The 25,561-nt window shown below is 50.8% G+C and overlaps 1 protein-coding gene across 2 annotated transcripts in view; it reads right to left on the reverse strand.

Moving 5' to 3' along the window:
- Nucleotides 1–13,460: 13,460 nt before the first annotated feature.
- Nucleotides 13,461–25,561, reverse strand: part of FOXO4 (forkhead box O4) — a 29,312-nt gene continuing 17,211 nt past the window's right edge. For both annotated transcript variants that reach the window (XM_075007441.1, XM_075007440.1), the window contains exon 3: nucleotides 13,461–14,708. The gene's annotated coding sequence lies outside the window, so the exon portion shown is untranslated. The remainder of the gene's footprint in view (nucleotides 14,709–25,561) is intronic.

Here is a 25,561-nt window from a genome sequence, read left to right on the forward strand (position 1 = left end):
TGCTTGTGGGCTCCGGGGCTGGTCAGGGCAGGGTGTGTGCCTGTCTCTCCCCTCGGCTACCCCTTTGACTCTATGGCAATAAGAGCTGATGACCTGTCCCCAGGACACCTTTCTCCTGCTGCAGCACTTGTTCCCTTGCTGTCCAAAATGGCTTAGGCAACTTGCACTGCTGCTCAGCACGCCCAGAGCATCTGACTCACCCATGGAAAGAGTTAAATCCACCTTGGGGGCTTCACTGCAAGAAAGGTGCAATCCTGCCTTTGGGTGGGAGCAGCAGGTACCAACCTCCCTTTGACCAACTACCTGGCAGCCAGAGAAGGTGGGTGGGCAACTGGCCAGTGTTCAGTCCAAGCACAAGCCTCCTGGCCCTTGCGAAATAGCTCTTGAAAAGACAGGGCCAAGGCTGCCAAAGCAGCTCCTCCTTCCCTATGTAGCTGAGCTGCACTCAGGGCCCAACAAGCAGGGTACGGTGAAACAAGCAGCAGCTGCTGGACTTTCCCTGTGGAATGGAGCTAGAGCCAGGGCTGGGTGGCTTTCTGGCAGCCCATTTGCTGAAAAAGAGCAGTGGGTGTTAACCTGAAGGGATTTGCAAACATGTCTAATGTGCCAAACAGTTTTGAGTGAAGTGGAAAAACTGAGCGTCCCAGAAGCATCAGCGCTAGTTGAGTAGCTGCCCCCAAGGCGAAGGGGGCTGGGGCCTCTGCAGCAAGGGATAGAAATCCAGGCTGTACTTGCCCTGGCGTATGCGGTCCAGGGCTGAGCACTCGATCCCCTCCAAGCACCCCCAGCCTCCCATCCATCCTAATCCACTGCTGGTGACTCACTGGATCCACCAGTGCCATGTGCTGCCCCCTCCAAGTAAGGGGGGTGTGCGCAGAGCTGTGAGAAGGACTCCTGGCAGGAGCCATATTTCTTTGCTCCAAGAGCTGCGGGTTGCCCCCCCCGCCCGAGACTGACCAGGGTTTGGTCTGACCCACTAGGGCTGGTCTCATGTTGATGTTTCAATTTGCCCTGAAATTCTTCAGTGTCAAGCATCTTTCGGAAGCGCAAAGCACTAGATCCACAAAGTGCAGGTGCTCCCTTCCCTCTTAACTGGGAGGAGGGGGGTTGGGCTGGCTCTGCCTAATGCTGGCATGAGGCTGGGGAGAGCACGGTACGTGCAGGGTAGTGCAGACTGAGGGGGGAGGGGGCGAAGGACTCCCATGTTCAAACGCCTGTTCACGTCAGACAGGGTAGCCTTGCCCATGGGCAGCCGGAGGTGAGGTGCTGCTGGTGTGAGAAGGGCTGCACGGTTTATGAGTGGACGCCGTGGCTGATAACGCAGGGCATCGCCGTGGAGCATTTCAGATTGAATAGAATGGGTCAGGGTCCTCCCCACCTGCATTTTGACATTTGCTGAACAATTCAAATAGTAACTTTTTTGTGCCACTGGAGGGACAGATTATGCACAACTCCCTTTCTGCCCTCCTGGGGCTACCGCTACCAGACCAAACCGCTGTGTGCCTCCCCGGGGCTCAGTGGCTTTGCAGGAGTTGAATGCTCAACACTCAGCTTAGCCTGACTTGGGCCTGGTCTTTCATTCAGCATGAAATCTCAGAGCTTGATGATAGTAGCATAATTACTCCCTTATTACCATTACAGCCAGGGGTGAGCAACAGCTCTGCTTACTGCCCCATGACCAGTGGTGCTCCCCCATAGACAGGGGGAACACAACATTCCACCATGTTTCTGTTGTCCTACTGATAGCGTTACACAAGACTGGGACAACCTTCACTGCTTAAGACAAACAAGCAGTCACGGAGCACGTTAAAGACCAACAAAATAATTTATTAGGTGATGAGCTTTTGTGGGACAGACCCACTTCCTCAGATCATGGCCATACTAGAGCAGGTATGGGCTGAAGAAATGGGCTTGTCCCACAAAAACCACATCACTTAATAAATTATTTTGTTAAAGTGCTACTTGACTGCTTTTTTTGTTTTGATAGTACATAGACTAGTAGGGCTTTCTCGCTGTTATGATTCACTGCTTAAATGGGGCTCAAGGCCTCCCCTAAGCGTACAGGGGCTTCTCTTCTGAAGATGAAAACAGTGAGAATAACTGGCCATTCCCTCACTGCACCAGCAATTGTGGATTTAACCTGAGCTGCACAGGAAGCTTTCTAGGCTACACATTGCCTACTAATTAGACAGGCAGCCCCTTCTGTCCTGCTTCTGGCCCCCCCCTAGCAGCGGTGAAGGCAAACATAGCTCTTTTTTAACTAAAAGGAAGGGGTCAGTTAAGAGTCACTTTCAATTCCTGACGTCTGCTCCTGCGTTGTCACACACCCAGTGGTGATCCCCTGCCCTTCCTGTTTGCTTTGCAATAGGGCAAGAGAGCACAGCATGCAGGCCTTGGCCATGGCTGCCACTGCTCTGCTGGCCTTGCCCAAGTGCGGCCGGCCATCTCCTTCAGGAGCTGGTGGATTTTTGCATGGTTGAGAAGGGGCCAGCGCTAAGCAAGGGAATGGCTGGTAATGTCGCTTGAGTGCTGCTGCCCCTTCGGCAGCAGGTGGTGCCCCGCCGCCCTACTAGGCGCTGTTTAACTGGAGGTGGCTCGAGCTAGGACCTTGTGGAGGAACTGCGCCTGGTTGGTGTTCTGAACTGCGTTTTGGGGTCCAGGTTGTGTGGATGGGTCCAAAGTCCAACACAGCCCATTTGGAAGCCGATCCAAACTAGGCTGTGCAAATTGCATGGCTTGGTTGGAGGTAAGGGCAGGTTGTGAACATGGGCCGTGTGCCCCGGCTGGCTCGCTGCAGGCAGGAGAGGCTGACATCTGCCTCACTAAACCGGACCCACTCCACCGACTGGTATGGTGGCAGAGGACACCGTCTTCCCTAGGTCTGTTCTCGGAACCCCATTAAGTTCTGTGGCGGGGAGGCGCTGGGCGCCAGTGGCAGGAGGCAGGCCGGGGGGGGGGGGCGGGGGTTTGGGTGGGTGGGTGTGGGGGGGGGGCAGGTATAGCAAAGCAGCAGGAGAACAGTCCTACCAACCTTTCAGCCAGTGACTCGCTGCTGCGCTGTGCAGGGAAAGGAAAGTACATGCATTACACCCCATGGGCTGGCTCATGCTAGCGTGTAAGGCCCATGGTGTATCTCCACCCCGAATTGTGGACGCACACACTTGCAGGGCTGTGGGCCTGCCTAGTGCTGTTTTTGTAGCCAAGTGCAGGCCAGAGCCCTTGGCTGTGCACTCAGCTGACAGCCAGGGGCTCTTCTAGAGTGTAACACAGAAGCCCCAGCACCCCAATTTGGGCTGCAGGCCATGGGGCGCTGCTTGGGAAACTGGGGCACAGTGAGCAGCCCCAGTGCCAGCCTCAAGCACACAGCTGGGCTAGCGGCAGGAGGCACGAGCTGAAGAGTTACAGAAGTGTGTGCCCAGGTTTGCTGCTGGGCGCCATTGCCTATGGCCAGCAACAAGGGGTGCTGAGCCATTGCCCCCCCCCCCCCCCCGGCCCCACCTTGCAGGACAGACTTGGGACCGCTCTAGAGTAGTAATGATGTAATGGCAAGTGGGTGACACCAGCCCCCTTCCCCCCCACCCCCCCCATTGTGGCCGATTGCCAGGCTGAGGTGGACCACCCAGCCTCCCTCCCCACCCTCCTGGCCCCATCCTGGCCCCACTGGGGACCCCAAACCGGTGGTGGTTTGGTGGGGTGGGAGCACACAGATCCCAGGGATGGCGTAGGTCGAGGCCCTCCACTCCTGCCCTGCAGCAAGACAGACAGACAGACAGAGACACACGGCTACCCATGGCCCTCTTCTCAACGTCCATAGCTCTAGGGTGGCGGTGTACGGTTGGGCGATAAGAACACATTTTGGTTGGGCAGAGTGAGTTTATTTTGCCCATGTCCCCAAGTGCTGTGTGCTTGGGGGGTGGGGGGGCAGTGTGGGTGGGGGTGACAGGGTGTGCAGGGAGCAGTGCTCTTAGGAGCCCCCTGAGCAAAGTGCTTGTGCAGGGCCACCCGTACACAGCCCCCATCCTGGTGGACCTGGTGGCTGGGGCGGTGGCTGGCTGTGGGTAGCCCAGGCCAGACTCAGCTGCCCACCTCTGCACACAGGCCTCCCCCTTGCTCTCAGAGATATTATGCTGGTGCAGCAGGAGCCCACCACCCTGGGGGTCATTCAGGAGGCCCACTGCCAGCTGTGCCAGGAGACAGTGGCAGTGGCCCTTCAGGTGCCCAGACGTGCACTCCACCACCCTGCAGCTGTGGCTGAGCTGGGCGTTGAAGCGCTCCTGGCTGGGGGTGAGTTGGCCCATACAGGGCCAGCTGAGCCAGTGCTGGAGGGGAGAGGTGGCATCCACTACCATGCACAGGGGCACAGTGGTGTCCCTGAGCAGGATCTCCCTCTGTGGGACGTATGTCCCTGCCTTCATACGGCAGCACAGCCCAGAGTTCCTGAAGACCCCGCACATCATGGGTGCAGCCAGGCCAGCCCACGTAAATGTCCTGGAAGCAGCCCCTGCTGTCCACCAGCGTGTCCTTTTCTGTTTATATATTGGCCCCCGCTGTGTTCGGGGGCACAGATTGGGACGTAGGTCCTGGCGAGGGCGCTAAAGCAATTCAGGAACCTGAGCGCTGTGAAACCTGCGATGGCCGTGTCCAGGTCCCTGATGCAGATCACCCTCTGGAGGACCATCGCATTCAAACACACGCAGCACCTGCATGGAGGGGGGGCGGGCGCATATACACCCAGGAGGGTGTGCGGGCTAGGTCAGGCCCCACCCCAGCCCCTCCCAGACCCCACTTCTCACTCCTGTTCCCCAATGGGCTTGCATCCCTAGGCTCCCCCTCCCCCCCGGTAGGTGACGCCTAAGCTTCCTTACCTCCATGAGGATAGCCCCCCACTACGGTCTTGTCCCTGCCAAACTGCCAGCCCACAGAACGGTAGCTGGCTGGAGTGGCCAGCTTCCAGACAGCTAGGACAACCCTTTTATTGACGGGGAGGGCATGCAGCGGCCTGATGTCTTAGGGTGGGGGGACAGCCACTGGCACAGATCCAGAAAGCTCTGCCCCCTCATCTGGAAATTCCAGAGCCATCTGTCATTGTCCCACTCCCCCATGACAAGGTGCTCCCACCCCTTGGAGTCAGCAGAGCACCTGGGGGGGCTGCTGGAGGAGCTGCGGGTCCAGGGTGTCTACAGCCGTGCCTGGGGGTGGGGGTGACCCCCAGCAGGAGATGCAGGGCAGCTGCCACTGCTTTGGCCAGCAGGGTCTCCAGCTGCTGCTGCTGCTGCTGCTGCATGAGTAGCCCTGTGAGGACTGCGTCTGCAGGGCTGTGGCAGCTCCACAGGCCTCGTGCTGTGCAGGACGAGGGTGTTGGGGGCCTTTAAAGGAGCTGCTGGCTGCGGCCCCAGATGGGCTCATCCACCACATGACCCTGCCCATGGTGTTTCCTGGCCCTTGCTTTCAAAAGAGAGCTTGGGACAGTGTAGATGTGGGTGGCCCATAGAAGGTGAGTTAGGCGCAACTTGAAATGGCAGGTTTTGAGGGTTTACTGCATATGTTGGTTTTGACTGAAAAAAACTTTTTTTGAAGAAAGTTTTCATAGGAATTCCCCATAAAATATTTCTCTAACCTGCTCTTCATCTCCACTGATGGAGATTCTACCACCTCCCTGGGCAGTTTATGCCCGTGCTTAACCACCCTCACAGTTGGGCAGTTTTTCCTCATGTCCAGCCTAAACCTCCCTTGCTCCTTGCCGTCCTCAGAGGTTAAGAAGAAAAAGTTTTTAGCAATTGCTCGTGTACATGCCCATAAGCATGTGTGCATGGCACCTGTACAACTGTCAGACTTTTCCCCTTAGCAGTACCCGCTGGTACGAACATCTACATGGTGCAGCATTAGGACACTGCTGACCCCTCACCCTCTTGGTTCCTTCATGCCACCAGTAACAGCTAGAGCTTCTCGGTGCTCCTGCCTCACTAGCACATTGGTGGTAGCCATTGTTTAGTTTTAGGTGTGCAATTAGCACACCCCTCCCGCTCCTGCCTGCAACATGCAAAATCTCTCAGGTTCAAATCATGTGAGCTGCAGGAATTCTATGCCCGAGTGATATGTGCAGGCAGTGCCTTGGAGAAGGCAGTCAAACTGATAAACACACGGTCTGCAGGAGCTTTAGGCACCAGTGGGTATCACCAACGTGCTAGCAAAGCAAGAGCACAAAGCAGCTTCCAGTTTGTCTGTCTGGAAACTGGCCACTCCTGAAATATGGCACCTAGAACTGGGTCCAACACTCCAGGTGAGGCCTAACAACTCTCAGTAGAGCAGAAGAATTACTGCTCAGGGCTTGCTCACACCACTTCCGCTAACACATCCCTTGTTGCTGACTGTGCTGGGAGCACATGCTGCAGAGAGGGATTTGCTCCTCTAGTGCTTAGCTAACCTCAGCCAACTTCAGAAGCTACAAGGGCAATTGGCAAAGAAAAGGCAAAGATTAGGAATCCTTTACTTTGTCCACTTAGGGCTAGGTACTCTAGGAATTGCTTTCACTGCTGCAAGCAACCTGAGTGAAGTCGTGAATAAAAGTTGTTCCTTGCAACAAAGCCCACTGCCAGCTTTGTCCACACATCTTTTCTGGAGATACCATCACTGGACCTAACCAGGTTATTCACAGAATCATGGGCACATTCTCCTGTTCCTCAACTAACATCATATATGCCATCATGTGCCAACAATGCCCAGATGCTTTGTATATTGGACAGACTTCAAAACTCCCTCAGACAAAGAGTTAATGGGCACAGAACAGACATAAAAATGCCCCTAATCCACAAACCTGTTAGCTGGCATTTTAATGGAGTGGGCCATTCTGTTAGCGACTTAAAGAGTTTGCGTGTTACTGAAGAGGAATTTTCACAACACTCTTGAATGAGAGGCTGCCGAACTTTCTTTTATATTCAAATTCGACACATTAACATTCGGTTTGAACTGGGATGGGAACTTTGTGGGTCATTATAGGGGCTTGTGTGCATACTTGGCTTAATCTAATTCTTGACCTCCCCCCTCCCTGCTCTTCTACCCCTCTACTCTGATTTGCTCACCTTGATCATTTCTTTTCTGATTTGTCCACCTTGATTACTGTTTTTGGTTCTCTGTGCCTTAAACATTGAGTCTGTTCTGGTCTGGCTATAGTCTGAAGAAGTGGGTCTGTCCCACGAAAGCTCACCTAATAAATTATTTTGCTAGTCTTTAAAGTGCTACTTGACTGCTTTTTTGTTTTTGATAGTGTATAGACTAGCACGGCTTCCTCTCTGTTACTGTCCTGAATATAGTTATGGTGGGAAGCAAGAATAAAAATGGACTGCTTCCCCCCATCTGATCAGAAAACGTAAGGTTGGTGAGTGGTATCTGCTTTTGGGATGGTTTCCACACTAGATGAGCTCTTCAGTTAGCGCACCCCTCCAAGTCTGCCCAGGAGCCAGCAGCACCATTTGCTTATACCCAGTCAGTGGGAGCAGCTCACACAGCATCCTGTAAAGTACTCGATAAATGAGGGATGAGCATACTTGGCTGTCAGCTGGCTGCGGGGGCCACTCACACTGATCCGAATGTCCCTGTGCCAGTCTCAGCTGCAAAGGGGGACAGTGCATGGCTGCCAGTCAAAAGCAGCACCAGACGCTGCCACTCCCTCCCCGAGTTAGGAGCACTGGGAACCAATCAGAGATGTCTCCATGTGTTTTAACGGTTATTTAGTGTCCCCCATGAGTTTTCGCCTACAAGCAGGAAGGGGAACCAATTGTGCTCGTATAGTGAGGGACGAGCGTATTGGTTGGTGAAATCCAGCACAACAGGCGACACCAGTAACTGCACGAGACAGAGCAAAGGATTATAGATCTTTATTTGTGAAACTTTCCCCCTAGTCTAGCACATTCTACGCAGTCTCACTAGCACAGATGGTAACAAAGAGCCCGTAATATTCAAAATCACACTACTAAGGAGAGCAAACAAAAAGCAGCAATTTAAAAACTCTTCATGAGAAATAAGTGAACAAGAGTACAGCTGGGGCAGGTGCAGAAATCTGTCCACTGGTGCTGCCTGCCCTGGGGGGCCAAGGGGCACATGCCAGCAACAAGGAAACCCTGCTTGTGAGCAACAGACTGACAATTAGCACACTGGTGCAGGCATCCCACCATGAGCGCAAGAGGCTGGGGCCATAGTCTAGAGAAGATAAGAATCCCTCTGTACCGTCCTGGAAAGGATGATCCCATGATCTGTCCTATCTCCTGAGCCTGACTGAAAAGCCTCCTTTCCAGGAGAACTGACATAGCCTGCAAGCATCCTAGTCCTCCCTCTGGGCACTTCTGGCGCTTCAGCATGCAGCACTCAGGACTGCAGACAGCCCCTTCTGGCCACATGCCATGAAACATGCTGACAACAGCCTTTGCAAGACCACTATGAACACACCTATGCAAGGAGCTGTTCACCATCTTGGCTTCCTAGACACCTGCGTTCCCTCCTTCCACCTCAGCACCGTGTGCACCACTCAGCCGCTGGGGCCACCCATTTCTGCAGGCACAGTGCCAAGCACCAGACTGTTCTCTGCAGACCGTTTTCCCTTTAGGACATGTCCCACACAGGGAGTGGAGCAGCCTTGCTGCTTTCCCACAGAAGGTGGCACTGCAGAGGAGACAAGGAGTGGCAGTGGCTCACCATGCAGACAGAGTATCATGTGAGCTGATCTCTCCAAGAAACCCATCTTTTACGCTATGCCTGTGGGTACCGCAGTGTGCAGAGTACAGGCATCACACATGTAGCCACATGGCATGTGAAAGGCTTTGGCAACGGGGAGCTCCCAGAGCCATTCCCCGCAGCCGTTGCCTGCAAGAGCCGTTCTCTGCAGGTGGGAGGCAGCAGGACACTACATTGCTAAGAGCAATACAGACACGGGGGCACTGTGTGGGTGTGCAGAGCCGCATACTGCTTTCATCCTGGGAGTTCAGTGTGTCAGTCACCTCAGCTGTCTCTCACTGTTCATACTGCTATTTCTGCCCCTGCCAGCTGGGTGTGCAGCATCTGGACTTGACAAGCTCCCCTACGCAGGGAGAGGCCCACGGAACAGAGCGAGGACTCAGTTTTCATCTCAACCTTCATTTCAACAATCACACCAGGCCATTCTGCCCACCTCAGATGGAGTCTGGGAGGTGGAAGAGTCCTGAACCCCAAACTACCCTCCCATGTTCATGTCCCACAGCTTTAAAGGCAGGATCCAAACCCGTTATCAGAAAGAGACAAGGCTCAGCACAGTCCCCTGCCACACACAGCAAGCCCCCATCAGAGCTACTGCAGGACACCGCTATGTGCGCCTCTGCCTTTTGAGGCCTCCCAGGCCTGCACCTTAATGCACAGGGGCTTCGGAGGGCAACACTGCCCTGGAGCAGGACTATAAATAAGCATCTACATTAAAAAAAATCATAAACCTAAATAAAATCTTTCTAGGCATTTCCTTTGGAAAAGCTGATTAGTGCTGTATGCTGCTAGCTGGTATTCACGTCACTCAAGAGATGCACACGGTCTCTGGAACCTCCCTTGGCTTTAGCTTTCCTCGTCAGGATCGTTGATTTGCTGATTAAACACAGCACAGCAGGAAGGGACAACCTGACAAAGGGGAGAATGAAGGGTTCCAAGAAGCTTTGGCTATTGAAAGTTGCTAGTGACAGTAAGACTAGGGCCACCTGAAGGTATCCCAGACCAGCAAGGAGTGCCTCAGAGTTTGCTGAACATTTAAGTGTATACAAAGGCAATGGGTTTGCCTTGCGCTGGGTCAACAAGCAAATGGCACACAGAATCCTTTTCGCGGCACCAGGCAGCTCCATGCTGTGAACAACTTTGGTTGACTCCAGGACTGGAATAACTAAGTGTGGCCTAAGCTCAACTAGTGTACAAGGAGGAAACATCACAGAACCAAATTATACCAGCCCTTGTGCTTACAGGCCTGGCAACTCTCCCAGACATGCACCGCGAAAGACATCACCACATCAGGACAAAGCCATCCCCCACCCGCACGACGCCACAGGATTCTACACATGGCTTTCCCTGCCAGGCTCTGCAGCAGAACAGGGGCTGGGGGCTTTACTGCAGCTTACCCACTAGCACGGGGTGGCCAACCAGTTAGGATGAAGAGCCATGTATTATATATTTATTTTTATCCATCCATAGGTAAATATAAATACTAATACATGGCTTAACGTCCTCCTGCTCTCCCAGAGCCAGGCATCTCCAGCTCCCTGCTCTAGCCCAACCCCGCCCTCCTCCAGAACCAGGCAGCCCCCACTCCCCTCTCTAACCCAATCCCACCCCCCCGCTCGAACTCGATGCCCTCACACAGAGCCAGCCCCTCCTCTCCCTCCCTCCCGTTGACTCAACGCCACCTTCCCCAGAGCCGGGCACACCACAACCCCCGGCTCTAATGCGATGCTGGAAACTCATCAGAGCTGCTGGCACCATGTCCTTCTCCCACCAAGCACTGGGGCGCCTGCAGTGGTGCACGGCACTCCCGGGGCGCAGCTCTGAGGAGGAGCTGCAGTTAACGGCTCAAGAGCCGCAGGCTGGGCACCCCGCACTCGCACTCGGGGAACACCCTCAGCTACAGAAGCGCAGGGTGAATGGAACACTGATCAGAGAAGTCGAGGAAGGGGAGAAGCAGGTGCAGTTGTGGATTCTTCCTCCCCCTCCTCGTCCACTTCCCATTCACTGGCTCCACCACACTTTACTCCTGTGCCGGAGAGGGGCTGACTTGCCTGAAAATGGAATGTCACCTTTCCAGTAGGCTGAGCCCAGCTACTTCTGCCCACTTTGCAGCCCTGGGGAAGCTTGCATGCCGGCCTTCTCAACACCTGAGAGCATTCACCTCAAATACGATGGTCTGGAGATGCAAAGCAAATCCTTACCAGAGCAGAGACAGTGGCCAACGCCAGCACCACCTGTTCTGCCCCCTACAGACAAGGCTAAGCGTTTTGGCAGCCATCAGAGGTACACCCCTCGTGCCCTAGGCTGATGCCCCTGTGTAGAGTACCAGAGGGGTAGCAGAGCTTGTCGGTATCTTCAAAAACTAGAGTTCTGTGGCACCTCGTAGGCTAATAGCTGCGTCGAGAGGTGTTGTGGGATTACTGCTCACTTCCCGCTGCGGCCATGTGCTAGGTGGAGTAATGAAAGTCTGGAAACCTAGTTTCATCCAGACACCAACAAGAAGAGGCGGTGGCAAGTCCTAGAGTCTGCTTTGAGCTGTCGTTAATTCGCTAAGGAAAAGGTCTCAGTCCAGGCTAAGTGCATGACGTGCTCTGCGAGAGCCAGTGAGAGATGGTGCAGCCAGGGCCCAGCGGGAGAGAGAACAGCTAAAACAGAACCTCTAGAAGGCCATTGTGAGGCAGCAGTTCCACCCACGCTCAGCAGAGCTGCAGCTGGGCATGGCAAGCACACCATTTGCGAGAAAAGCCACCTACGTAGCTCTAGGGGTGCGGTAGCAATGCACGGTCCCCAGGACATGCAGGCTGCAGCAGGCGCCGTATGTTCGTGCATTAACATGGTGCTCTTTGGACTGGACACATTGAAAGGAACCTCTAAAGCAGTCGCTGTTTACAATGCACAGATATGCTCACTTAGTGGCTCTGACTTGCACTGGGTTTGCACTCTGAGTGCTGGTAACTAATATGATAGTCCTGAATCTTTAGGCTCTGTCTTTAACGCTGCTTAGCTATGGCGTAAGCCAGCATGGCTCAGTCAACACACACTAGCTCAGGGGTCAGCAACCCCTGTCACACGTGCCAAGAGTGGCACACAAGCAGATTTTTATTAGCACACAAGGAGGAAGCTCAGCCCCACCCCTCCTGCTCCATGCAGCTGGGAGTTTGCTCACAGACATGCTTCCTGTGAATTTACAAAAGACCAGCTAATGCTACCAACCGCCACCTAAATGGTAAAGCTCTGTGTCTTTACTTATCTATTAATGAAGCTATTGTACGTAGGACTATTAGTGACTTTAAAAAGTATCATGGGCACTCTGTACAGCGGTCAAAAGGTCAAATTTCAGCACTCCACCTGGGAAAGGTTGCTGGCCCCCGTGCTAGCCTAACCTACTAGAGCACAAAAACACACTGTCAATGTCAGCACACTGTCACATCCCCGCTGGGGCTCACTGTGGCTGTGAGATGCAACACAGCTAACATGCAAACACATCTCGAGAGTCATAATGCCACAAGCTACTGCACTACCCTGTGCTCACATTTGGAGGGTATCTCGCCACACCGGGGATTCTGGGGGGAAGTGGTCTAGGCCTGAGAAATTCACTTGTGGTTTAACCATGCTGGTACAGTGAGTTGCTGTTATGTACCAATAGAAAAGATCCAGCTTGCCCTAATAATCAGGCCATTAGCTGCTGCTCTTTTTGGCGGCAAGGTACACAACAAGTGCCAGACCTGGGTGCCGATGGCTTTGGGAAGGGACTGGAGGACTATCATCTTTCAGTTGCTCTGACTGACCAGGGCTAAACATTTTTGCTGCCATTACCCCCATTCAGCAATGCACGAGAAAAATCTAATTCCAAATCTGCCTCTGATTCAAAGGTGGTGGTTGCCTTACTGGGCAGTACAGCAAGAGGTATGTGAGGGTGTGAAACCAGGACATGTTCCAGTGAAAAGAGTTCAGCTGAACCCAAGTCTTCTGTAAAGAGAAGCCATGAAGTAGCTTCCAGCTAGCCTTCCCCCAAAGGGTCTAACCCTCAAAAGGCCTCCTTTCAGATGGCCAGGAGTCTGTCCCATTTTTGCTCCAATCTCCAGCAGTTCTAGTGAAATCCTGAAGCACGCAGAATGAAGACAAGGCAGTAAAGCAATCCAAACTGCCAGCACCTTACCACACAAACCTTTCACAAGAAGGCTCATCTGCCACCTCCAGAAAGAATTTCATCATTAAATCTGATAGAACACTGGAAAGAACCACCCCCTCCCCACAGATCCTACCACTGCAACCAATGACAGGCTGAGAGAAAACTGCCAGCTAGCTTTCCTAGCCCCTTCAGATCCTGGCTGTGGACAAGAACTGTCCACAGGCCAGAACCCCGATCATACTTCTACAGGGTTTGCCTACAGGACTAGAACTGGTAAGTAGTAGCAGAAAAAATTCCGTAACAGCAGGAGAAGCCAGAACAACCAGGTTGCCAGTTACTGGATTCAAATTAGCAGGGGACAGAGGCTGCAGAGAATGTCAGCAGGCCTGGCTCAGCTCAGCCTCCTTCATTTTATCCGAAGAGTTTTGTTATTCCCCAATCACTCTGAAGTGTCTCTCCAACCCTGCCCAAACGTGTTCACACTCCAGAGCCCTCAAACACTAGGTTTATTCCCAGTGTCACTGTAGTGTTCGTGTGTTATCAATGGGATAAAGTCGCAGAAAAAAAAAGTGTGGTTTTATCCAATAACTTTGTTTCATTGGAAAAAATTATACACACACACACACACACACACACACACACACACACCATATAAGGTTTAGAAAAAGCTTCTAATTAATTTGCAGCTAGTTTTACACAGATTACAAAATGTACAACCACCTCCTCACATGGTTCCAAGATGTGGGGGGGCCTGCCAGTTCTTCCCCCAATCACACGCACAACTGAATGTCAAGCGTATTCATTCTCAGCACGGCTTTGAAAGGCAAGTCTGCCATTGGTACTATCATCTCGGAAAGAGATGCCCAGTATGCCAATGGAGACACGTGGTTACACTGGCTTTCAATATAGAAAGCCTCTAGATTAGTAAAAAAATATTTCATCTATAGAAAATGCCCTTCTGAAAAGCAACCAGGGCTCTGTTAAGGCCACACCCAGGCTTCCTATATCTCTGCTGTAGCAAGACAGTCCAGAATAAAAAACAACAAAAAACCCCAAAGATGTTTTGGAGTCCCAGCAACAGCAATCAGCACCTGTGTCTGGTTTTTAGCAGCCTGCTGTATTGGGGAAGTGCTTAGAACAGCACAGGGACGTGTCTAGTGCAGGCTATTCATTCAATGAGGCGCAGTTGGCACAGTGAAATTAAGTTGGATGCCCTCCTTCTCTGCCTAGGTGAGCAAAGGTAAGCCTTCTTGGCTGTCACTCCCCATCCCTTCAGAATGTGGGGAGTAGTGGTGCAGAAAGCTGACACACATTGAAACCAAACCCCAATCCAACACCGTACTCCCACCAGGCTTCTGCCTCGAGACTCCTTTCAATTTTTCTTCCCTAAAGTTTGCGGAGCACCAAGCACAAGGCTGGTGGCTGAAGGACAAAGCCCCACTACTCCACAGCAAAGGGCAAGGAGGGGACAAAACAAGCCTCTGAGAGCCCGAGGCACTGAGAGAATTACTGCTATGGCAGAGAAGACAGCCTCCAACCACCCTCCTTTGCGTGGGACAGTGCCATTGTCTGGCGTGACAGCTTTTGGCCAAGCCTGGGGATTTTCACCAGAGCACCTCTTCAAACACGCAAAGCCCCAGGGCTTCTGTAGCAGATCCAGGACAGATCAGGACTTTTAAAACTCTTCCCATTGCAGTCAGGTACGGATTTGCCTCATTCTTCACAGGCGGGCAGCTCTGTCCACCCCAGGGCTGGTGTGCAGGGAAGCTGGGTCCATTGCACTCCATTTTTTCCAATCTCTTCTGGGGTGGGAAGCATAGTCAGGACCCGACATTCAGAAACTTGAAGGACACTAGGAAGAAAACACAAAGCAAGGGTTAGATCTCAGCCTCAAAGGGAGCCATGGACAGAAAGTAATTTGGGGGTAATTATTAAGCTGAGGCCTTCAATTCCAGTTGGGGATACACACACACAAAAACTTTTGGAGACGAAGAGATTTCACACCAACGCAGAGTGAAATGTAAAGCCAGACCCTGTCCACACAGAGCAGGACTAAGAGAGGGGGACAAAGGGAACAGCACAAGACAGGTCTCAAGAGCGAGTGCTCCCCAGAGGGGCTAAAGGAAGACTGTATAGCACTAACAGTTGCTTAAGGGAGGACCTGGAGAATACTCAAAGAAAGAGGGGAAGCAGCAAAACATCACTCTTCCACTTTGAGCAGTAACCAGAGTTAACTGCCAGAGAAACAGAGTGGGCCTGAGCATGGGATGCCTGGGCCCTGCACACCAGGAAAAGCCTTTTGCCTGCATGGCCACTTTAAGGACCTCTGTTTGGACACATCAAAACCACACTGCAGAACCCTACTGAAGCTCTGCCCCTCAGTCCACAGCTACAGCACCAGCCTACATGCAGCCACCGGAGGAAAACACTCTTCCCCATAACCCTTTGGAACAGCTGACAGCTGAGAGTGAGAGAGAGAGAGATTAGACTCCAAGCCTCCACTTATGAGCTGCTTCAGAAAGGAGTTTCAGAACATGAGTGGTGCGCATGTAGGACACGTACTCACAGGCAGCTTAGATAACTTTACATTAGCATGGCAGCATCTAACAGCAATAGTGGGGAGAGAAATAGGGAAGATCTGCCCCTCCACCCCCTATTTCTGTTCAGGGAACAAAGCAACAAGGGTGAGCAATCTTGGGAAAAACACATTGGCATTTGAGGATATTCGCCATGACAACAGACTCTTCTTTGAAATAGTCATGGGAGAAGGGAAGGGGTCAAAACTTTGCCTGATGACAACAAAAAAGGAGAAACAGATAAAGTCAAGAGTGGGCTATGGTTAACAGACATAGGAGGTTCTGTGGGCAGTTGGGACTCAGTACAGTTTTACTTCACAATTCCTATTTGCCCAGGAACAGAAAGTAAACAAACAGAAAATAGGCAGCTCTTCTCCCGTGAACTGCTCAAAACCAGATCACCAGGAATCAAGTAAACACTGGCAAAAGGTAATCAGAAATCTGGAAACAAGGACCCAAACAGGAAGTCTCTGCGCTGTTCAAATGAGACTAAATCCAGCTGCACATGTCCGCCTCAGGATCACAGGCCCTCTAAAATACTTAGACTAAGCACTGTGAGAGAAGGGTTGATCTTCCATCTCTGAAGGCACCATGTATACAAGTGAGGGTTTATAACCAAGTCCATAATGTGGCTCCATAATCTCTTAGCATTACCTCATCAGATCTCTGGCGGAGGACCCTCAGAATTCACTATGTATAATATATGATATGCACCCAATGCTTCAGTAAACAGAACAATGGGCTTTTGCTCCAGAGAGCAGATGACATAGCCAGAGGGACAGGGTTCACATTCTCATGCAAGTATAAGCAGTCCCATGACGTGTGAGAAACAGAGCTAAAAGGGGGTTGAATTTAAGCTTATGGAAGTTCTTCTCGTTGTCAGGCCACGAGCAGTTTGCATGCAGAGAAGACAGTGTTGTCAATGCTCAGAATGGAGACAATTCCTGGTTTCAAATTAATTCCCTCGGAGACATTATGCACATCACGTAACCTCTGCTCAGGTTCTCTCATTTGTGAAGTTGGGCTGACAATCCTGAACTACCTCCCAGGGCTCACAGGGGGATTTGCAGAGGGGTCTTGCTGCTCTTTGAGAGCTTGTATTTTGTTTTTGCTCTATTAGGCTGCGTCTACACTATGAGAAATTCAAACTTATTAAATACAGATTTTCTAACTGTAATTAATAAAATTTGATTTTGACTATCCTCACCTCCCCATGTGCTCCTCACAATATCAATTTATTACTGACACACTCAACTGGCAAACGTTGACCCCGTAGTTCCCTCATCCCCATAGCATTCTGGGTGTGCTCCTGGTCTCTGACATCATCTTCCCATATGGCATTTTCCTCATTCCCCTCCCAGGTAAGCAAGCGGCCATTTCTCCCATTGGAATGAAGGAAATGTTGGGCATACGCAAAGATGGCAAAAAAGTTTACAGAAATGTCTTTCCTCTGTAGCTGATTTCTCAACTAGCCATCTGCTGAGTGTCCTCCCTCCTGTAATTGCATCCGATCGCTGAAAATAACACAAGGACCCTGAAAAGCTTCAAGAAAGAGATGATGGGAATGTTTTGGGGGAAAAAAAAAGTTGCAGAGGGTAGGGTCTTTGACTTTCCAGTGCACTGTAAGGCTCTGTGCATAGGCTGTGTTCTCAACTGTTCACCCACTGAGTGTCTCCTCTCCTGCGATTGCATCCAACCCCTGACAATAATACAGGGAAGATCTGATCCCTGAAAATAACACAGGGACAGACTGTATTCTCAAAGTTAGAAGAAAGGGAATAGAAAAGTCTAGGAAAAAAGATAGTCTTCCCTTTTTACTACACAGATATTGCCAACATGGGGGATGGCAGTGACATCTCATATGCTAAACTTACAACGGAAAGAGGAATCTCAGCTAGCCCTCCCCCCTGTGTCTTTGGGGGTGTCAAAGCATGAAGACAGATGGGAAATGTTAGGAAAAAAGATTTCATAACAGAAATATAAAACTAGCAGGTGTCTGCAATGGAAGGGAAGCTCCTGAAAATATTTTTGGCATGGTGGTGGGGGAGTGCTGTGGTCTGTGGCTCCAGAGCCAGTTGAAATAGTGTCCCCCCCACAAGGATCTTAGCTTCCAGGGGACACTTTTCCCTGGCAGCAGCAAGCCCCACTGGTCCCTTGCTAGGGGCGTAGGGGGGATTCAGTGAGGGGCCGGTTGAATTAGTCCCTCTGAATACCTTAGTCACGAGGGGAGACTTCTCCCCCCCCAGTGGCTTCAATCCCCCAAAATTCTTTTCTGCCAGGGGAGACTTCCCCATAGCAGCTGCAAGCCCCCGAAATTCTTTCGCACCCTTGGAGCCCTAAACACGCACAAGCCAGCACATGGTGCTGCCTGGCAGCATGGTCAGCACCGAAAAGAAGGCACGTCCTTTTATGGGGTCAGGGGCTACTCATCTGATGTAACAGAGTGTGATAAAGGCCCAGACTGCGTGGTGCCTGTGGGGCAGAGAAGGGTTCACGCACAAATGTAAACTGCTGAGAAGAAGCTTCTTGGCCTATTATGCAAGCACAACCCCTACAACAACATTTGTCATGTGGTGTGGCAGGGCAGCGGCTGGCACCAGGCAGTGCAGAAAAAATACTGAGTGTAGAGACAGAACCACGAGCTCCCTGCAGGAGCTATTTGCAATGGGGAGATGAACTCTCAGTGCTGATAGCAAAGACAGACAGACATTTCTCAGGCTCTCACACAAACATGAGCCCACAGCCACAGGTTTCCTGGTCCCACTTTGAAATTCACAGTCTTCCTGTTACCTAATTCCTGCGCAACTGGAGAGCAGTGGCCAGAATGGAGCACAGAGGGGCATTGGGGTTATGTACGGGACACCTCTGGAGGCCAATAAATTTGATTTTAAGACATGGCACTTCCACACTGGCCTTTAATCGAACTTGTGAATTCGCGCTTGACACTATGCCCATCAGGTAACACTGATATTATGCTATTGATATTAGTACTCCCTAAATTGAGCTAATGGTATTTTCAGTGAAGACAGTCACATCGTAAAATCAAGCTAAATATCTTCAATTCTAATTTATCTTGTAGTGTGGATGCAGCCTTAGAGAGTGGTAAATTAGACTGCTATCTGACTCCCTTCCCTCCAGAAGGGAAACACTTCCCAACGTCAAGGTTCATTTAAGCTGTTCTAAGCCACACAGCATGACAGTGGTATTTGTTCACTGCTGGTATATGCAATGCTTCACAAGCTGGGTCAGTAGACTAAGGAACTTAGTCCAATCAGACAGCCCCCAAAATTCCACTGGCAGCATGGTGCCAACTTAGAGAGATTGTTCATACAGTGGTGCAGGAAGATTTCACCAACAAAGGCTGCTATTCATGGGCTTCTGGGAAGGAAAAGTCTGCAGAAGAGATCTGAACAGAGACAGTCAGCATCTAGCACGCTAGAGCAAGAATTATTTGGTAGCCTGGCACTTCCAAAGACATGCTGACTCCACAATCCTGTGGGCTGAGGCTGACACCGAACCAAGAGCACGCGATAGCTGAAAGCAAGCCAGAAAGCCACGGTATTTCCATCCTAAAGGATTTAGTGCTTGTAGCACGGAGGGGAGGCTACACATACAAGATCTTAGCCTGCTCCCACTGACTTCAGAGCCTACAAAAAAGGGCCCACAAATGGCTTCAATAAATAAAAGTGAAGTTGTGCTTTTAAGACTAAGGTCTTCAGCCTTCTCACAGATAGAGGTCACTATTGTCACCATCATATATAAATACAGAGAAATATGAAGTATTTTCTGACCTTCACTAGTGTTCCCATGCTCTTCGTGTGCTGATCACCAGCCCCAGACTTATGGCTGAGATTGGAAAGTTTTACCAGGTGCAGCAGACAAAAGTAAATGTAGATTTGAAGAATCTTCTACAGTTCTTTACAGCACTCTCTCCCTTGCGCAAGACGGCTTTTGCTACAATATCCTCCAAACCTGCCTCTCTTATCTTCTCACCTGCCCCATCCTCAGCACAAATCTTTACTTCCCTTTTTTTTCCATCAAACTCCCACACCTAAGAACCCCACCCCCCCAAAAACGAAACAGAAAACAAATGGCCTGTGGAGCTAACAGGTCATTTGTTTCCATCTCATTGTTCACTCTGCTTATGGGTTCTGAATCCCACACTGTTAGGGTCCAGTCTGTTTAGACTGTGAGCCTCAGAACAGGGACCATCTATTCCTTTCTGTGCAGAGCTCAATACATTAGGGCCCCATTCTTGGCTGTCCCTTAGGCAACAGGACCTTAAGGAATAAAAGCAAATTACCCAGACACACAGACTGGGGCAACACCCATGGCCATTGCTTCCCTCTCTACTACCTCTGAATGTGCATTTGCTGTTGTATTTGGTTGAGAAATTCTGCAGACAGTATTTTAAAACTCTCCATATTTTGTTTGTGAAAACCACAATTCAATCATGCCAGTTTTAATTATTTTGGCAATTTATTTCAACATGCTTGCCACCCAGTATATCATGATGATCATAGAATCCTAGGGCTGGAAGTGACCTCATGAGGTCATCTGGTCCAGCCCCCAGCCTAAACCAGGATTAACCCCAACTAAATCATCTCAGCCAGGACCTAAAAACCTCTAGGGATGGAGATTCCACCACCTCTCTAGGTAACACATTCCAATGCTTCACCACCTGCCTGGTGAACAACTTTTTCCTGATATCCAACCTACACCTCTCCATCTGTAACTTCAGACCATTGCTCCTTGTTCTGCCATCTGCCACTACTGAGAACAATTTCTTTCCATCCTCTTTAAAGCCCCCCTTCAGGAAGTTGAAGGCTGTTATTAAATCACCCCTCAGTCTTCTCTTCTGTAAACTAAATAAGCCCAAATCCTCTCTCTTCATAGGTCACGTGCTTCAGCCCCTTAATCATTTTTGTTGCCCTCCGCTGAACCTGCTCCAGCACATCCACATCCTTTTTATACTGGGGGCCCAAAACTGGACACAATATTTCAGATGTGGCCTCAACAGTGCCAAATAGAGGGGAACAACCACTTCTCTAGATCTATTCGCAATGCTCCTTCTAATGCACCCTAATATGCTATTAGCCTTCTTTGCTACAAGGGCACACTGTTTACTCATATCCAGCCTTTCATCCATCATAACCCCTAGAATCATAGGGCTGGAAGGGATCTCAGGAGGTCATCTAGTCCAGCACCTGGCTTCAAGCAGGATCAACCCCCACAAAGTCACCCCAGCCAGGGTTGTCAGGGATTTTTCATCCCTCGGGCATAATCGTCCCCGTGGGCCAGGGGAAACAAGCCTTTGGCCATTAAACATCATTGCAGGGGCAGGTAGACTCTAAAGACACATAGGCTGCCATTTAGCAGCCCCCTGTAACGGTCACTCTGTGTCAGTTGGTTTCCCCGGTAACCTGAATTCACAAACACCTCAGAATCAGGGATTTGAAATCCAGGCTCCTTATTGGGCGCAGGTGAACAGCTTCTGGAAGCTTCCGTGGCCCGGAGGACCTGTTGGAAAACATGTGCTTAGAACCTTCGTATGGAAATTAGCTTATGAATCATGTATGAGTTTGATCTATATAAGCAGGTATGTCCAGGCATTCTGCGACCCTGGGGGACACAGACGTGCTTTTGTTACCCTGCATAGGGAGGCGCTGACTGCTTCTGGGTGGCATCTGCTGAAACCTTAGGCCAGCCTTAAGGGGCATAGAGCTGAAATCACCTCAGCACTCACCTTTGAGCAGTGCTGAACTAAGAGCTGAAATCACCTCAGCACTCGCCTTTGAGCGGTGCTGAACTAAGAGCTGAAATCACCTCAGCACTCGCCCTTGAGCGGTGCTGAACAGAGCGAAATCACTGCCTGGCTAATTACACCCAGCCACCTCAGCCATCACTGACAGGGCCCTGAGCCGCCTTGCGGCCTGAAGCGGCGTCTTCGCGCCATCGCACCTCACCGCTCTCTAGCCTCAAGGAGCAACAAGCAGCCCTGAGGTGGATCGGGCGGGCGGCGACCTGGCCTCACCACTAGCGTGAGGTACTGCGTGCTCGCCTGCTGAAGCCCAGGGCCTGCCATCACAGCAGCACCTTCGATCTTGCCGCCTGCCATCTTGTCAGCACTTCACCACTACCAGACCGGACTCTTACTGGACTGGACCTTACCTAACCGGACTGGACACGTAAAAATTACCTTGATATAGCTATATACCTATTTTACATTCACTCCCACCTGGGTAATCGGGACCCTCTACGAGGGAACGGGGGGCTGCTTCCCCATTGTTCCCTTCCTCTGAGGAGGGGGTGGAAGTGCCCGGGGGCCTGACCCCCTGAGGTCGGGCCTGGACATCCCAGGCAGGGTTCACCATATTAGCCAAACTTCAGCACGTTTAATTAATAATTGATGTTCATAGTAAGTGTAGGTTGTTATAATAATGTGTTGCTCTTAAGTTTTAACTAACCCTTTACCTTCTACCCTTTCTCCCTTTACCCTTACCTACCTCCTTCAAATAAACTGCAGGACAAGGCATTGCCTCCCTGCCTCCCTTAGCTGTCAATCCTCCCCCAGTGATCTGAGGAAGAGCATACGCCTCCCAGGTTCACTTAGTTGGGCCCACTAGAGGGTACCGGAGACCCCCACAAAATAAAGGGACAGTCCCGACTGGCCCTCAGGTACCAACCCCTTGGGTCGGGCTAGCAACCCGACCCTGCACGGAAGTGGGGTTTAGCACCCCCACTCCGGCTTTGGAAGGAGACAGCGGGGATTTCTAAACTCCCAACAACCCTCATTCCTAAACCCCTCTATCCTTCCTCCCTTGCTCCAGTAACCAAAGCTTTTGCCTTGCGGAATAATAAAATCAATTTCAAGAATTAAGGAGCAGGACTCAAAATGGATACAGTGTCAAACACAAGTGTAGGTATTAATAGAGTTTAAATAAGGTTGTACTTTAAACTGTTACTTGTTGCATCCTGACCTGGTTGTGTTCCTTAATAAAAATCTTAGTCACTTTTTTTTTTTTTTTGTCCTTTCACCCTTGTCCTTGTCTCATTGTTCCTGCTAGCTACTCCTTTCCAGAAGGCTCAGGGCGGAGTCCAGAAACTTACCTGGGCATGCATTATCCTGGCTGGGTTTCGTAGCAGGGATTTGGTCTGGGTCCCGGCATCGAACACACAGGGAGTTTGCTCCCTTATTCAGGGACTCATTTAAATATTATTTACCTAACCATCCAGAGAGTCCCATCAAGGGTCTTGTCAAGCCAGGACTTAAAAACTTTGGGGGATGGAGAATCCACCACCTCTCTAGGCAAAGCATTCCAGTGCTTCACCTCACTGCAGGTGAAGTAGTTTTTCCTCATATCTAACCTGCAACTCTCCCTCTTCAACTTCAGACCATTACTCCTTGTTCTGCCATCTGACACCACTGAGAACAGTTTCTCACCCTCCCCTTTAGAAAGCTGAAGGCTGCTATTAAATCACCCCTGAGTCTTCTCTTCTGTAGACTATACAAGACCAAATCCCTCAGTCTCTCTTCATAGGTCTTGTGCTTCAACCCCTTAATCATTTTTGTTGCCTTCCCCTGAACCTGTTCCAGCACATCCACATCTTTTTTATACTGGGGGGCCCAAAACTGGCCACAGTATTCCAGATGTGGCCTCACCAGTGCCAAACAGAGGGTAACAACCACTTTTCTAGATCTGCTCGAAATGCTCCTCCTAATGCACCCTGCTACGCCGTTAGCCTTCTTGCCTACAAGGGCACACTGTTTACTCATATCCAGCCCTTCATCCACCATAACCCTTAGGTCCCTTTCTGTCATACAACTGCTGAGCCAGTCAGTCTCCAGCTTATAACAATGCTTGGGATTCTTCCACCCCAAGTGCAGGACTCTACACGTCTCCTTGTTGAACCGCATCAGATTTCTTTCAGCCCAGTCCTCCAATTTATCCAGGTCACTCTGGATTCTCTCTCTACCCTCCAACGAATCTACCTGTGCCCCTAGTTTGGTGTCATCCACAAGCTTCCTGAGGGTGCAATCCAGTCCCTCATCCAGGTCATTAACAAAGATGTTGAACAACACCGGCCCCTGAACCAAGCCTTGCGGCACTCCGCTTGAAACCGACCGCCATCCAGATATTGAGCCATTGACCATTACCTGTTGAGCCCGACCATCAAGCCAGCTTTCTATCCATCTTATAGTCCAAGGATCCAATCCATATATCCCTAAGTTATCAGCAAGCATGTTGCAGGAGACCGTATCAAAAGCTTTGCTGAAGTCAAGGTATATCACATCCACTGACTTCCCCATTCTCCAGCCATATATTTATACTCCTCCTCAGTCAACTGTCCATGTTTCCATTTCTTATACACATCCTTTCTGACTTTAAGCTGACCAAGGATTTCCCTGTTAAGCCAAGCTGGTTGCCCACCATATTCGCACTTCTTACCGTGCAGCGGGATGGTTTGTTCCTGTGCCCTCAGAAGACTTCTATAAAATACTGCCATTTCTCTTGAACTCTTTTCCCTTCATCTTCGTTTCCCACAGGATCATGCCCATCAGTTCTTTCAGGGAGCCGAAGCCTGCTCTCCTGAAATCAAGGGTCTGTGTGTCACTACTCACCTTTCTCCCTTTTGTCTGGATACAGACAAAAAAATGTTAGTAAATATATTTCATTTCAAGTACAAAACACAGAAATGTATTTCCTGCAACTCTCAGAAGCACTGCAAAGGCTTGGGGAGCCAGCAGTAATGGAGGAGCTGAACCTAGAATGTTACTGGGTGTAGGTGGGAGAAATACAGGACACAGCTTTTGGGGCGAGGTAGAGTTAGGGAGCTGACCCCATGCAGACCCTGACCCCTAGCCTCTCCCATTCACTCTGGCACATATGCCCCATCCTCGGGTCTCCCTGCAGCAATCTCTATCTCCCCTATCCCATTCAGCTTCTGACTCAATGCTGTCACCCCACTACCTCCTGAACCCCCAACCCAATCTCTCCATGCCAACTCCACTGAACCCCAGTTTGTAGCTTCCCCTCACACACCCCCATGCAGTAGACCCCTGAGTTATACAAGAGTTATGTTGGGGGTTGATCCTGCTTGAAGCAGGGGGCTGGACTAGATGATCTCCTGAGGTCCCTTCCCGCCCTCTATGATTCTATGGGTTGTGTGCCTGCACAACCTTATGCAACTCATTTTGCGCAAGGTTGTTCCTGCCTGGTTCCCAGCTCCACCCCCGAGGACCAGGAAACTGCTCCTGTCAAGGGCATCATCCTGGCTCTAGACTGCTGTCCCTGACAGAAGGGGGAAAACTGCTCCTGTTGCAGTGGGAAGTCAGGCTGCCACCCCCACAGGAGTCAGAAAACTGACCAGTACAGCAGCTGATCGGTTTCCCCGCTCCACTGAAGGGCAGAGACTGGCACCTGGCAGTGCAGAGCCAGGTGCAAGCTTCCTGCCACTCAAAGTCGTGTTAACCCAAGATATGCACAAGTTGAATACACGTATGTAAGGGATCTATTGTATATCCCACTTTCTCTCGCCCCACTCCTCTTTCATATCCTATGCTTCCTCACCTGGCTCTGTTGGAAATATGCTGCGATGAAGGTAGCCAGCTGCCGCCTGTATCTTCTCGTCACCCACTGTGGTCTGCTCTAGCACCACAGCAGCCTCCGGCAGGCAAAAGGCACAACCGTCCGTGAAGAAAAATAAATTCTGTCCCAGACTAACTCCATATATTACAGTGGCACAGAATTCCCAAGGAGTGCTGTTTAAAACTAGGCAATGAGAATGATGGGAGAATGAGAAGCTTTCTGTGGACAGCAAATTTCACAACCTGTTACAGTTTCCTGATCCTTTACTGCTGGAGACATCAACTGCGGTGTCTCTGGCACACACTTCCCATAAAATGTCTCCGAAACCCAGGCCTAGGACTTACCAGATTTATTTCACTTCAGCCCAAGTTATCCTGCACCTCTTGTTCCACAGCCCAGATGGGAATGCTGAGCAGCAACACTCTGGAGACATTTACATCCCCTGCCAAACGCATTCAAGGCATGACCAACTGTTGACCACAAATATCTAACTAGACTCTAGCCTCTGACAAATGTTCCTTAGCACAATACACAGATGC

Source organism: Carettochelys insculpta, chromosome 13, assembly GCF_033958435.1.
Source record: "Carettochelys insculpta isolate YL-2023 chromosome 13, ASM3395843v1, whole genome shotgun sequence".
Taxonomy (NCBI): domain Eukaryota; kingdom Metazoa; phylum Chordata; order Testudines; family Carettochelyidae; genus Carettochelys; species Carettochelys insculpta.